Source organism: Cnephaeus nilssonii (genome assembly GCF_951640355.1).
Source record: "Cnephaeus nilssonii genome assembly, chromosome: 1".
Lineage (NCBI taxonomy): Eukaryota > Metazoa > Chordata > Mammalia > Chiroptera > Vespertilionidae > Cnephaeus > Cnephaeus nilssonii.
Genome location: NC_137072.1, coordinates 67,130,992 through 67,146,571, shown reverse-complemented (window position 1 = coordinate 67,146,571; position 15,580 = coordinate 67,130,992). Strand labels below are relative to the sequence as shown.

The 15,580-nt window shown below is 39.5% G+C and overlaps 1 protein-coding gene and 1 pseudogene across 3 annotated transcripts in view; one reads left to right on the top strand and one right to left on the bottom strand.

Annotated features, from left to right (window-relative positions):
* The window catches only part of CFAP299 (cilia and flagella associated protein 299), a gene marked incomplete at both ends in the record, with an annotated part of 547,340 nt that overhangs the window by 57,661 nt on the left and 474,099 nt on the right, over positions 1-15,580 (top strand). The window lies entirely within an intron of this gene.
* Positions 12,674-13,021, bottom strand: LOC307103351 (small ribosomal subunit protein eS26-like; annotated as a pseudogene). Its single transcript has one exon. The product of its transcript is annotated as a small ribosomal subunit protein eS26-like (transcript).

Sequence of the window (15,580 nt, the reverse complement as noted above, 5' to 3'; positions counted from 1 at the left end):
TACATACTGACATGCTAGGAAGCTCTTGAACTACAGAATGATAACTAAGTTTTACATTTTAGAACATGGATTCAAACTGGCTGAAACCAATTGGTTGATAACTTAACTAGTAACATATTGTTCCTCTGGTATATTCTTCAGGATTGTTTCACTAAAGTTTTATTTTTCAAAAAATTTACTTCATGTTAGTGTACGTAAGTGATCACTTGTCATTGTTCCAAATGCATCTTGGCTAAAACTAGTAAATGCTGTAGGATGGTTTTTAAAGCCTGTACATTTGATATTGTTTGATCCTTAAACTTTTATACCTCTTAGCATGGAGAACAAAGAAAGGCTGTACATTGTTGCTTGAGAATCTGTATGTTTTGGCTAAATTTGTATTGGCACTTTCAATATGGCAAATGAGTGAAAAAATGTTAATATACTATTAGATTTTGTATTTCTTCTCCTCCTCCTTCTCCTCCTCCTCCTTCTCCTCCTCCTCCTTTTTCTTTCCTTCCTTCTTTCCTTCCTTCCTTCCTTCTTTCCTTCTTTCCTTCCTTCCTTCCTTCCTTCCTTCCTTCCTTCCTTCCTTCCTTCCTTCCTTCCTTCCTTCCTTCCTTCCTTCCTTCCTTCCTTCTTTCTTTCTTTCTTTCTTTCTTTCTTTCTTTCTTTCTTTCTTTCTTTCTTTCTTTTTCTTTTTTTGATCCACCTTGTACAAGGGCTGAAAACCTCAATTTATGTTCATGACCATGGGGATTTTTTTTTAATGCCTACAATTCTTTCTAATAAACTATTGGAAGACTTAAAAAAAGTACCAATTAATTCATTTGCCCTTTGAGTAACTGTCACTATTCAGAGAAAGTTAAAAAGAGGATATCTAAGTGTTGTATTTTATTTGAAATTTTAAAGTTATTTTAAGAACATTTTTCAAATTTAGAAAAGCATTATTTTCTAGACAGGCATTGGATATTTAAAAAAAGTATTGATTATTATATTTATTATTTATACACTATTATTATTATATTGATTATTTGTATATTATTATTTTATACTTTTATTAGATGTATTTAACACTTTCACCAGTATCATCAAGTAAAATGCTGCCAAATTCTTCTATTATGGGAACATATGTCATACTTTTTTAAAAACATCTCTTTGGTGTCTAACAGTTATTATGGTCTCAGCAAGTTCTCAGTAAGTATTTGTTAATTGGTCAGTTCATTCTTTCATTCAACAACTATCTATCAAATGCCTAGCATGTAAAAAGTAAACTGTAAATTTGTATCTATTTATATCAAAATTTATATTTTGGATGTTATACCTTGTAAAATTTTTTGTAATTATTATTAGGCCAACAGCTGTTCTTAAAATAATTTCTAGTCAACTTCATTTTTATTGTTATAAATATTGGTTCACAAGACCCTTGATATCTTAGATCTAAATAAATGATGCCACTTGTTTTGAGTTTGTAGCCAGGACTATTTTTTGTCCCCTGATCACCATGCTCTTCCTGTTCTCCTATAATGAACGGACTCTTGTTTTGTAGAGGACATGTGACTAAAATGTAAAGACTACATTTCCCAAGTTCCCTTGGAGGTGAAGCTTCCAGACCTTTCTTAAAGAGAGGAAGGGATGCCCCTCTGCCATCTTTCCCCAGCCTGCTGCTTTGAAAAGTGTGGTGATAAGTTACGAAGCACCATGTGGATAAGAGCAATATCTGACAGATGACAGGGCCATATGATAGAAAGGCCTGGGTGCCCTGGACCTCCAAGGACTTCAATGTGACAGGACTAAACCTCTAATTCCTTTATGTATTACATTTGAGTCTCTGTTACACATTCCAAACCAACATCCTAATTAAAATAGAATTTGATACCAGAAGTGGGGTGCATGAAGTGGCATGACCTACATATGTGGCTTTATATGTTTAGCAGTTGGGAAGCAGGAGGCAGGAAGCAGAGGCATAGATATTGGAGGTTAAAGCTGATTGAACTCTGATATGCTGAGACAAAGCGTTGATACAATAGTTGCTTGCTTTATTTTAGAAGACAGGCCACATGGTAACTGAGACCCTAAATAACATTAGGGGAAATCATAGGAAGGCTGATGTGTGTTGGCTGCTTCATGCTCTCCCAGCAAAATCCTTTGACAGAGATGAACTCAGGCTAGAGTTAGCCAGTCTGCAAGCAGAGGCGGAAAGGAATACAATTCTGTTAAGAGAGGCTCTTTGTGTCAGGTTAGCAAAATAATTTCTCTGTGAGTCCTATAATTTGAGGCCTTTAAGGTTTGAAAAAGTCAACTCATTCTGTACTCCAAACCAAAGCAATTATAATTGGTAGCTTCAAAGCCACTGCCTTAGTAGGAGATAAGCTCAATGCCTTGCCAAATTTGGGAGCCAGACCAGAGGCAAAATCAAATTAAGGGTATTGATTTTCCACCCAAACAAAATTATTCCGATAGCCTGGATGTACCTTCCATCCAGAAAGGGGGTAAGCAAGCCACACAGGGTAATAAGGAAAAGACAAGCATCTTCAGTCTTAAAGACTACATCTAGATTAGATCTTTGGCTATAGTTACTTACATATGGAGTTAATCCAAAACAAATTGCCTGGAAGCTTGCTAAGGTTTTGAGGGAATTGTATGGGTAAAGAACAACAGCATAGCCTGGAAAAGCCTGTAATTATTTAACCCCCTAGGAAATTCCTGGGCTGCCAAATCCAGACCAGCAAAAACATTGCAGTCTCTAAGAAGAGCAGTCCCTGTAATACCTACCGGATTCATTGCAAGCGAGGACAAAAGATAGTAAAGCACCTTTCATGGGGTAGAAATAAGGGTTTTGGAGAAAAATGCATATTTCTTTCCAGAAAGCAGAATCAAGGGCTTCCAATGAGGCCAACCCAAAGGAATTACCTTATTGTTGGGTCAGGGAATATTTGTAACTCCTACTAATAGGATTTGGTTATTGCCATGACCCAGTGACTATTGTATGCTTCCCAATCCTCCTTGCTCAGTAGGGTCAGTGTAGTTTGCTATATTCACCTTTTTCACACGCCTTGATTATTGAGAGTGTTGGGGACGCATAAACATGTTTTGTGTGTAGGGTGCCAAACCATGAGGCTCCACATCCATGTTTAATGGAATGCGTCATACATCCAGAAGGGAGAGACTTTTAGTTGGGTACAGTAACCAGTAGGGTTTCGGAATTTTCTCCCTTGTGGAGGTGATCAAAATATCTTATGAGAAGGAGAGAGGTTCTCAGAATATTAGGGTTTCCATATGAATGAATGGCTAATGCTAGTTGTACTAGTTTTTATTCTCTCCTTTAAGAGAGATATAGCTACTGATTTTTAACTATATAAGGAACTTTTCTTATCTTCCTTTCAGTTAGGTGTGACCACATGACTAATATCTGGCCAATGGCATATAAGGAGGCCAGGTGGGTACAAAACCTGGGATGTATTTAAAAGGAAAGTATATTGCATTGATCACCCTTTCTCTATTCCATTTTTTGGGACACAAGTGAGATAGTGAGCCATTTTGGAATGATAAGAATGGTTTTAGGGGGAAGGTAGAACAATGAGATGGCAGGAGCTTTTGTCCTTGGGTAATATTGTGTAACTGAGCCACAACACTAGCCCTATATTGCCTCCCTCAAGAATATTGCACAAGGGAGAAATAATCTTTTATGACATGGACAGTGGTGATAGTCTGGGTCTTGTATCAGCCAACTATTGCTACACAACAATATAAAAACTTCAGTGGCATAAAAAATAAGCACTTATTTTTCTTTTTGCTCATGTTTTAATGGGTTAGTTGGAACAGCTATGTTTTGTATTTCAGGTAATATGGTAAATTCTGCTTTCCATATCTCTCATTCTTCTGCTGAGATCATATGCCTAGCCAGAGTAAGTCTATTGCTTGCAGCTAGGAGTTGTGATAGCCAGGTAAATGACTATAGTGGACTTCCCTACATAAATGTTATGCATTTATGAATATCGTTTAGGTGAAAGAAGTTGAATGATGTTTTAAGATGTAATTTAGTATTGTATTGAGTGGAAATAAATGACTATTATTGCTAATGCTAGTGTATCTGTACAAAATCATGTTATTTTGGCATTTCTCAATCTAGAATTGTAAAAAGGTATTGGATTTTACCATACCTGCACACTAATAAATTAGCCTGCTATAGTTTTATAGATGCTGACAGGAGACTAAGACTCCTGGGTCAGAGATAAAGGAAAATGTATTATTCACAGTATTTGCAGCAACCAGAGCATCAACATTTTTTACACCTGTTCCCCAAGCCCCAATTCTCAAGAACACAAAGAGGGGCCCTGTTGTTATCTGTACACTGAGTGGATGGCATCACAAGAGAAAACTTCAGAGCACAGAGAGCCCAATCCTATATAATAAAAGGGTAATATGCAAATAGACCAAACAGCAGAAAGAGGGTAGCTATGATGTGTACTGACCACCAGGGTGCAGATGCTCAATGCAGGAGCTGGCCCCTGGAGTTGGTGTGCTCCCAGAGGGGGAGCACTGCTCAGCCAGAAGCCCTGAACCCTGAACTGGGCTCCCGGCTGGCGAGCATAGCGGTGGTGGCAGGAGTCTCTCCTGCAGGGCTAAGGATGTCCCACTGCCACTTAGACCTGCTCCCCATGGGGCATCCCCTGAGGGCTCCCAGACTGCTAAAGGGCGCAGGCCAGGCTGAGGGACCCACATCCCCTCGAGTGCACGAATGTCGTGCACTGGGCCTCTAGTTTTTTTGTTTTGTTTTGTTTTTTTGTTTTGTTTTTTGTTTTGTTTTTATAATGGGCAGTAAGCATGCCTGCATGTTTCTCCAGATGAGAGTCACTATCTTGATCTTCCAAAGTTGTAAGCAAACCTGTCTTTTGCTCCAGAGTTAAATACTCTATCTGCTAAGTCTGTTCACTATACAGGTACACTTGGTTACATTTTGGAATAAAGGACTGTTAGTATCTCTGCTAGTAAAACATGTAGAAATGAGAGAACCATGGAGAATTGTCTCCCAAACTATTCTGCCAAAAAGTCATTAATGATGACATTCTGATTTTTATCTGTTTGTCTAACTTGGTCTCTTACAGCTTACAGCACTATTGTCATTTTCCCCATTCTGACTTTTTAATTACAACTTTTTTCTCTAGGCTTTTTATCCCTTAGACCTTTTAAAAAACTATATATTTTTATTGATTTTTAGAGAGGAAGGGAGAGGGAGAGAGAGAGAGAGAGAAACATCAATGATGAGAGAGAATCATTGATCGGCTGCCTCTTGCACTCCCCACACTGGGGATCAAGCCTGCAGTTTGAGCATGTGCCCTCGTAGAGGGCCTCCTGGGAAGGCACATGGACATTTTTTAAATTTTCAGCTGAGCCCAGGCACTGGCAGAGTCCGTGTCTGGGTCACACCCACCCTCCCCCCACCCCCAAAGAAGGCAGGGGGTGTGGTCAGTTCTGACTTACCTTTGTCCAGGTGTCAGCAGGGGCGGGATTAGATATGTAAATCTAGGCCTATAAAATAAACGCGCTGCGTGGCTTGAGTCATCGTTGTTGCAGCCTCTCCATCAGAGAGGAAAGATGGCGTCCCACCCAGTTCCCAGCTTCAAATCTATCTCTGTGTCTTCTCTCTTTATTTCTAATATTTCTCAATCCCTGGCCGCCTCCATTTAGAACCGGTTCGTTCATCTCTCTTTCTGCGAGGGACTCGGAAAAGGGAGATCCCTGCCATGTTTGGCCCCCGCCGCATCAGGCCCTGGCATTCTGGCGACCAACGCAGGCCCCGAAATGTTACAAAAGTCTATTCTCTCTTAAAAGAAATATATTTTGTAATTAAACCAATTGATACTTGAAATCGTATGGAAAGCTTTATCAAATAAAAATTAATTAATATATTTTACTTATATACATATATATTAAATGTTATGAAGGTTTTCGCCTGTAAGAAGGGCAAAAACAATATATTTCTTAAATATAGCCAAAATTTTCAACAGCAGTAAAATTTCAAGAAAAACAAGCCCCAAGCAGCCTCCATTTCTAATGGGCTGGGGGTAGGACACTGTTTATGCTTTTAAATCAGACCAATAAAGTATCAAACCTATAAGTTTTACTGAATAAGTTTCTTTGCTTTTTAATTAAAGATACTTATTTAAGTTACCTTATAAATTAGATTTTTAAAATATAATCAAGGTCTTATATAAATTAAGTTACATGAGAAGCCAATGTTTTTATAAGTAATTGAATCCAAGTAAAATCTAAGAACAGATTAGAAGCCACCATTTACTGTCTGACATGATAGCTTCCTGCATTCTTAATTAAGCTAGAGGCGGGGCAACATTTGCGGCTTGTGGATTAGACAGCCACCATCTTGCCTGCCCCTCTGGCCGAGTGGCTTGGGGGCTGCCATCTTGAAATAAAGGCCAACCCCCTTCCTTTAAATAAGCCAATGTCTTTGTAAGCAATTTAAATAAGTCTTCTAAGAAAGTTACTGAAGGCTTCCCATGATCCCTCTGTATATGCAAATTAGCTAACAGGAATACTCTTAAAAAATAAATTTCTAGCTTAATAAAAAAGGAGAAATTTTAAAATTTTGAAATCTCTTTCACTGGTATTACAGGATAAACTGAGGATTGTTATTAAAATATTAAATCTAATCCATACTAGTGGTCACCATAACCTTAAGAGAAATTGTTTCATGTGGCAAAGATTTTTAAATGAAACTCTGTAGCCTGAGAATTATTTTGGAAGGAAATAAAGAGAGGTTTCCTTCAAATATAATAGGGATTATAATTGATAACCAATGCATTAGGCCTCAGAAGATGGAGATAAGAAAACATTGTCTTAACACTTTAAATGACTTTCAGAAATTATTAGGGGACATTAACTGGTTAAGACCTTGTCTATACAAAAAGAAATTGACAGCCAATTTGAAATTGAATTGCCATGGCCTAGAGCAAAGAATATCCTTACATGATATTATTCTATAATTTCATTATAATTTTTGATATTTTACAACAGCATATTGTACAATTATCCCAAACAAACTTAAAAATCTAATTTTTTGAATGTTTGGCAGCAATTTAAAAAGGACATGAAAGAATTTAATCCTTTCCACGGTGTGGAAGGCCCCCTGGGGAGGCACTAGAGCATTCTATATTGGCCCTTCTTGCCCTTTTTGCCAAGAGGGACCCTCCCACAGCTGTTGCCTGAGCTTTCTGTTCATGCTGAGGTTGAAGCCTCATGGTGGCTGGTACCATGGATCTGTCTCTCACCCAGTGGTGTGAACTGGGCCCTCCTTGGAGAAGAAACCTGGGTTCCCCAAGATATGTGATCAGTGCCGGGGTCCAGCCAGCCAGCGAGGGGATACCAAGGCACATGCTGGGCATGGAGGCCACGGGGGCATAGGCTACCAAGGAGACAAAACTGAACCTCACATCACCCTGCTTGGCCCCAGAGGATGGCTGGTTAGCCAGAGACGGGTAAGATTCCTCAAGGAAGGAACAACCTAAGACAGGCACAGTCGCATAGGGGCCATCAGGAGAGAACTTGGGGGTCAACAGAGGTGGGGCATAGATCCTCACCCCCCCAACATTGCAGGGGCTTGAACCTTCGCCCCTTCTATGGAGGTCTCCTGCCCCATGGCTGCTTCGCTTCCCACGCCCAGCTCAGATCGGGACCCAGGCAACAGACAGAGACTTGGCCCAGCTCAAATCGGGACCGAGGCAACAGAGACATGGCCGACAGCAGCTGCTCTATATCTAAATCCAGCCTAGCACCAGGAATGCTCAGGGCCTACCCAAGAATGAAAATAATCCTTTCCACTAATATTTACATGGTAAACTAAGATTGTTGTTAGAGTATTAAATTTGACAGTAAAATAGTAATTAAGTTTTCAGATTAATTTAATTGGCTAATTGAAATAAGTAAATATTCAAGAAAATTTAATTGTACTGGACAAAAAGCTGTTCCTAAAGTATTAACTAAAATTTCTATTGCTAGTTCATCTCATGGTAAAATTGCTTAACATGCGATGAACCTATTTTTGTGCAAAAAAAATAAAATTTAAAGTTATCAAGACTGCATTAAAAATGTTTTTTTACAAAAGTCTCATAATAATTAAATCAAAAAAGGATAGTAGAATAATATCTTGTAAGAAATATCCTGGAATTAAATTACATCATGCCTTAATTGCTTTAAAAATTTTTACTCTAAAATTAATTTTCATTTATAATGCTGATAACTAGGCACCCATAAAAAATCTTATGGTGTCAAAATAAGCCAAAGGAAAATTATTTGGACAAAAATCAAAAGGATCCCAAGTCTAATTTATAGAAAAGATTTCTTTATTAACCTTTGGTCGAGAATATGTTTATATTTCCAGAAAACTCCAAGACCATATGGATTCCTGCAACAACGGATCCCAGAGAGGACCTGATAGAACTAAATGTTCCAGCCACAGAATAAGCAGTGGCCCACAAGAACAGAGGAGAAATATTCCATAAATAAAAATAGTGAAGACACCTTGCCATGCTAGCAGTCAGCACCTGTGCATTGCTTCAGGTTGCCCAGGACCAAAGGCAAGGAAGGTCGGTGTGCGCACTTCCAGACAATGTGTGCACACCTTCTGCATAGAAGTCAAAATGTTTGATGTTTTGTGTTCTACCAGGACCCCTGACTGAGGCGCTTGCCTTATTTCTAACACAGGGAATGGTATTAACTGCCACATTAAAAAAGATCTTATACCTCAGGCATTAACCATTTTACAGATGGATCTAGTTATGGAAAGGCTTGATCTACTGCAGCAGGGAGGTAAAGGTCCTTCAAACCCCTTATATTTCAGTAAAAATACAAGCTCTTATTTATGCCTTAACAGATTTTGCTACGGAACCCATCAACCTATAGTAATAGTGCTTATGTGGTAAGTATGGCCAAAATCATTGTAACAGCTACTATAGGGCACACAATTCAGAGGAACTTTTCATTTAATTTTCAGCCTTTAAATTTTATTAGAGAAGGACAATGTCCATGTTTTATTGGAAGCAATGTCCTCAGTGTGATATCCACCTCCCTGTGCCAACTTTAGGGGTAAATCCCCAAGGACTTAAACCTAATCAATCTGGTAAAATGGATGTCACTCAATAGTGGATAGAGCCAATCGTACTCTTAAAATCATTTATTAAAACAAAAAGGGGGAGACAGATGTTATGTGTCACTTCAAGAGAGGCTCAGTCATGCTCTTTATATTTTAAAATTTTTGAATTGTGATGCAGAGGTTCCTACAGCAGGTGAAAGGCATCAGGCCTCCTGTATAATAGCCTCCACTGAGTTAGCTAGGTGAAAGGAAGCACAAACCAGACAAGAGTTTTATCAGATTCAGTAATAATGTGGGGAAGAGGTTGTGTTTTATATCTTTCCAGAAGGAGCAATGCACCAATTCGGGTGCCAGAGCGTTACGTGTGTCACCACAATGGACCCAGAGAAGCTCCTGTGTCTCTTCACTCAAAAGGACTGAGATGCCCCATGACAGCAAAGCGGAAGAAGAAGAAAACTGAAAGCTACGCAAGGGACTGAGGTGCCAACATGGAGTCATCTGAAGAAGTTAGTGACTGAAGCACAGCGGATTGTGGAAAAGCAAGAAGTTGAAGCTACTTCTTCAACCATGTTCCTGCTTATGCTAGCATCTATTAGCTGCCAGACTTCTGCAAAGTCTTCTGCAAAGTCTTGCGCAGCCAAGTCCAAGGACTCTGAGTAAATATACACCAGCAGCAAAAGAGACTTTCTTTCATTTAGTAGCTAAAAATGTTAACATGTCCATAGTTCTGATTTCTCATATTGTTGTTTTGCATTGGCACTGCTTTGTTATTATTTAATAGCCAGAGTTTTGCTCTTGACATTCAAGTTTTGAAAATGATAACATGTATGTAGTTTAGTTTTTGCATTGGCACTGTTTGCAATTGTTTTAATTTAGAGTTTTATCATTAATGTTTAAATTTTTACTTTTATTATAGTAGCTTAAAAAACAAAAAAGGGGGGGAGATGTAGAGGGCCTCCTGGGAAGGCACATGGACATTCTTTAAATTGTCAGCTGAGCCCCAGGCACTGGCAGAGTCCGTGTCTGGGTCACACACCCCCCTCCCCACCCCCCACCTCGCGCCCAAGAAGGCAGGGGGTGTGGTCAGTTCTGACTTATCTTTGTCCAGGTGTCAGCAGGGGCAGGACTAGATATGTAAATCTAGGCCTATAAAATAAACGCGCTGCGTGGCTTGGGTCTTCGTCGTCGTCGTCGTTGCAGCCTCTCTATCAGAGAGGAAAGATGGCATCCCACCCAGTTCCCAGCTTCAAATCTATCTCTGTGTCTTCTCTCTTTATTTCTAATATTTCTCAATCCCTGGTGGCCTCCATTTAGAACAGGTTCGTTCATCTCTCTTTCCGCGAGGGATGCGGAAAAGGGAGATCCCCGCAATGTTTGGCCCCCGCCGCATCAGGCCCCCGCATGCCCTGACTGGGAATTATTGAACTGTAACCTCCTAGTTTATAGGTTGATGCTCAACTACTGAGCCATACCAGCTGGGCTACTCCTTTGATCTTTTAAAAAAATTCATTCTTTCCTTCCTTCATGCTCCAGGTAGTTTTGTAGGTGCTGACAAGTGAAACACACAGAAAAAGTGTTGTTGCTTTTATAAAGCTTACAGGTTAGTTGGGGAAGTTAGACAATAAGTAAGACAAATAAATAAAATACTATATGTTAGATGATGACAAGTGCTAAGAAAAAAAATTACTGCAGGAAAAAGGAATAGGGAAAAAGGGAGATTAGAGTGTATTGCAATTTTAGAACTAAGAAGATAACATTTGAATGAAAATATGAATGACATGGAAAACCTTGAGGCTACTTGGGGCAGGGTGGGTAGGAGAAGTCTAGGAAAAGCCAAGGGAAATGCAAGGTTTTGAAGTTGGAGTGGGCCTCCTGTGTCTGAGGAATAGTCAGAAGGCTGCTGTTACTTATCTGTTTTATGTCCAATTTCCAAAGGTCATCTCAACTCTGACAATATAAATTTCATTATTTTTCTGATACAAATTTATGGTTTGATGTGATGTGTGTGTGTGTGTGTGTGTGTGTGTGTGTGTGTGTGTGTGTAAGTGTTCCATGCTTTATTCATTTGTAAGCGTTAAGGTAGATAATTTTCCAAAAGTTTATGTAGTTTTCTAAGATAATTTTGTTGAGTAATATCTTTTTTCTCCACTGATTTGAAATGTTACCTCTGTCATAAAATAAATTCTTATCTGACTTAGGTTTTTATTTACTTATTTATTTTACTTTTTTCTGTTCTATTCATATTTGTCTTTTTAATTGATTTTTAAATTTATTAATGAGCTATTATGAGTTCTCTTTAGAAATTCTAGACTCTCCCCCTTATTTTTTCAATCAAAATGTACAGTTCTCATGCCTAATTTCATATCTCCTAGGTATTTTAATTTATATGGCACTCCATGCATGATAGGTACATACATGTGGCAAGTCATTCTATACATAAGTATGGTTTGTTTATTAATTTATTTAAATATTATTTTCTGTTCTTCAATAAATAAGGTATAATAATGTGTACTTTTGGTTATTGGGTTTATATTAGGTCTTTTTTTTCTTTTCAATTTCTATTTTAAATGAAATTATTTTTTTATTTTATAATGCTTTAATGTTAGTTTTGTGTATTAATTTTGTAATTTACTACCATGTAAGATAGATTTCAGGCAGTTTTTCTGGGTCACCTTGGTAAAGAACTATACTATTTGCAATTTAAAATTTGTCTTTTCCCTTCCAATATTTATATGACTTACGTTTTTCTATCATCTACCTCTGTTTTGATTAGTACATTGATAACAATATCAAATTATGGTGATGATCTTGATCTTTTTCCTTACTCTAAAGAGAATGTTTTTGCATAATGAGGATATTTTTATAAAGTTAAGAAAATATTTACTCTGCTACTATTACTGAACCAAACCAAACTAGGACCTGCTCGCCTGATGCACAGCAAAGATGAACACTGAGCATCAGGGTTTGCAATGGAGGAAGTAAAACCTTTTTATTTGCAGGGTACCAATCAAGGAGAACAGGAAGTTACCCCTTAAATCCAGAACTTTCCGATGGATTTCAATCAAGAATTTTTAAAGGCAAAGATTGAAGATTAGAGGTTAGGAGAACAGAATGGTATGTGGAAGCATGGGCAGTGCAGGTTTCGAGTGGGGAACGTTGGGACTTGGCTGTTTATGGTAAGACATGGTAAGGAGCTTCAGCACCACATCTTCCTGCACAGCAGACACTTGTCGTGTCCAGGTCCTTTGGTTCCAGGAAAGGGCAAGGCTTTGGTTCCAGGTGCAGCTGGTGGTCAAATTTCTCTCCTTTGCACATGCTTTAGCTGCGTGACTTGTGGTTTTGGTCTGTAGTCTCTAAAAAGGCAACTCTTATCCTCCCTTCCTTCCTCCCTCCCTTCCTTCCTCCCTTCCTTCCTTCCTCCCTTCCTTCCTCTTTCCCTCCCTCCCTCCCTTCCTTCCTTCCTTCCTTCCTTCCTTCCTTCCTTCCTTCCTTCCTTCCTTCCTTCCTTCCTTCCTTCCTTGAAGTACAATTTCCATTTATTTTCCCTCCAGAGAACTTTTCTTCACTCTTTAAAGTCTTAGCTCCTTACATGGACTTTGGTGCAGGTCGTGGGGCAGCACCCACAAGTCTAAATCAGGGTGGGGGTGTTTGGTCCTTCCGGGCTTCACCAGAATGATTCCTGACTACCTTGCTGTGAATGGCCCAGCTCACACAGTAATGCAGCTTCACATACAGCTTGGGAAGCACATAGGCATTAAAGACACTTGCTTCGGAGATGTCCCTAACGGTTGTGGCCTCTACTATGTTTCAAATGACAAACTTCTTAATGGCCTTGTCCTTGGGAACGCACCGGGTGCAGTTGGTGAAACGAATAGGCTGCACATGGCCTTGGACTTTTTTGGCACGACTGTTATTCCTTCTTTTCTTGGTCATCTTGGAAACGAGGACCTGAGAGAGAGAGAGAGAGAACTCAGATTCTTGTTAAAAACAGGACAGGACCAATTTTGAGCTGGTTTTGGCCCGGTGCATGAATTTGTGCATGGATGGGGCCCGGCCAGCCTGGCCAGGGGGAGGGGACATGGGCGGTTGGCTGGCCTGCCAGCTGGTCGAACTCCTGGTTCAGGGGACAATATGCATATTGGCCTTTTATTATATAGGATATACACTGAGTGGCCAGATTATTATGATATCTGAACGCATAATAATCTGGCCACTCAGTGTATACTACTAAGAGTTTGAAGATTCAATAATAGAAGTTGTATTTTGTTAAACATGCTTGTGGGCATCTCTTGAGATTATATGATTTCTTGGATATAGTTAATAATGTTTATTACACTAATATAGTTGCCATTACTGAGCCATCATTGTATTCCAAACTTGAGTTTTTGTGAGTATGGTGTTAAGTTGGCATCTTTAAAAATGTTCAAGTCTTTTGTTCTTCAACTCTGCTGGATGTTTTAAATGGCATGACTCCCTTCAATGTCTGTGTTGCAGGTTGGAGTTCTCAGGAGAGACTTTGAGATAGAGATTAGCATGCTGGGCATGTATTAGGGAGGGAATCACTTGGGAACAGTACTGTGGAAGGGGGGATAAGGAAGCAAATGGGAATGGACAAAGAGTGGATGAAGATGTGATGTAGATCAGTGAAGGGTTCAGCCTACCCTTTGTAGGTCTCTGAAGTTGTCCATGGTCATGTGTTTTGTGGGGATGACCATGTACTTTCATATTTGCAAAGGGTTTTGTGATCCAGAGAAAGGATTAAGCATCATGGTGCAGAAATGTCTCCTTTTATATAGCCTCACCAAGTTCTATTAATTCTACAGTAGGGGTTCAGAACAAGCCACCCCAAGATGTGCCTCATTGTTATACAGAAGAATATTTTGAGCCACAGGCAACCCTGTGGGCTCAAGAGAAAGTTCTGTTCCTCTCTAACTATCTAGAAGAATTTAACTTAGGAGCCTGGCCCATGATAAGAAATAACACTTACCTATGTATGTGACAAGCAGGGTAAACTAATGATTACTGAACATGTGCTTTTTTCTGCAATTACCTTCTGAAGGCCCAAGGTGCATTACCTCATCCCTAGCTCTGTTACAGAATTTACCAGGCGACCGAAAAATATGCAGGAGTACCGGAGGCACAGGAAAAACCCATTTATTTTCAGATGTTTCACATGTACCAGTACAGTGACTCAGGGGAGTCTGTCTCTCTCCAAATCCTGAGCAAGCCAATATGGAGGAAGCTTTCCATTTATACCCTTTGGTTTCTTTGTCCCCCAGATAAGGATGATACTTCTGGACCTTTTGCGGGCTTCGCAAAAAGCCCCATGTGCTGGGAGGGGGCGGTGAGACCACATCTCAAGGCCGGGTCTGGTGCCAGCACTGATCTGGGGGTTGTGTATTGTTCATGGTTTATGGCCTCTCTAAAATGGAAGTGGTACTTAAGTAAACAAGTCTTGCAGGACCAGATAGTTAAAGGGGCAGTGACTAGACCAGGCGTCCTCAAACTATGGCCCGCGGGCCACATGCGGGTGTTTTAGCCGTTTTGTTTTTTTTTACTTCAAAATAAGATATGTGCAGTGTGCATAGGAATTTGTTCATAGTTTTTTTTTTAAACTATAGTCCGGCCCTCCAACGGTCTGAGGGACAGTGAACTGGCCCCCTGTTTAAAAAGTTTGAGGACCCCTGGACTAGACTATAGGCTAACAAGAATGTGCATTATTAGGTTACTGGCACAGATTCAGATTGCTAGCCCCCCCCCCCCCCAAAAAAAAATGTCTCATTTTCCCCATCAACTCAAAATGTCTTATGTACCTCATAAGTTTCCCTTTCTGTTTCCGAACCTCTCATGTATGTGGAGTCTCTGACTCCCTCATGTGTGTGGGGTTTCTATACATATGTATGTAATTAAATTTCATCATTTTCTCTTGCCAGTCAATTTTATGTCTATTTGATTATTAGAGCAGCCAAAAGAACCATAAGGGTAGAGAAAAGTTTCTTCCCCCACACTATCTGCTATTTTTTTTTTCTATGAAAAACTTCACCTCCTTTTTAATTAGGCACTTACCCTCTCTTATGTTGGTTAGTGACCAGTTTCATTAAGATCAGTTAATAAGCTCCTTTTAGTTTTAACATTATCCTCCCAGTGCATACCCTTCCCCACTTTCCTGGTCTTTACATTCTACACTCTTGCCAATGTCAATTAAAAAAAAGTTTAGTCGCAATAAAGAATAAAGGGCATTTATTTGAGCAAGGGATTGCAACCTGGGAGGCACAGATTTAGGTAGCAGACCAAATTGTGCCCCAGGGAAGACAAAGTCAGAGCTTATAAAGGCAAAATACTACATATTGTAACAAAATAAACTTTTCCTATTGGCTATCCAGCATGGTGTGATGACTCTTCAAACAAGATCGGTCAGGTCTGCCTGGTGAGGCTCTGAGCTAAGCAAGTTCTAGGATGTGCTTTAGTGGCAAGCATGGAAGTCCAAGAGTT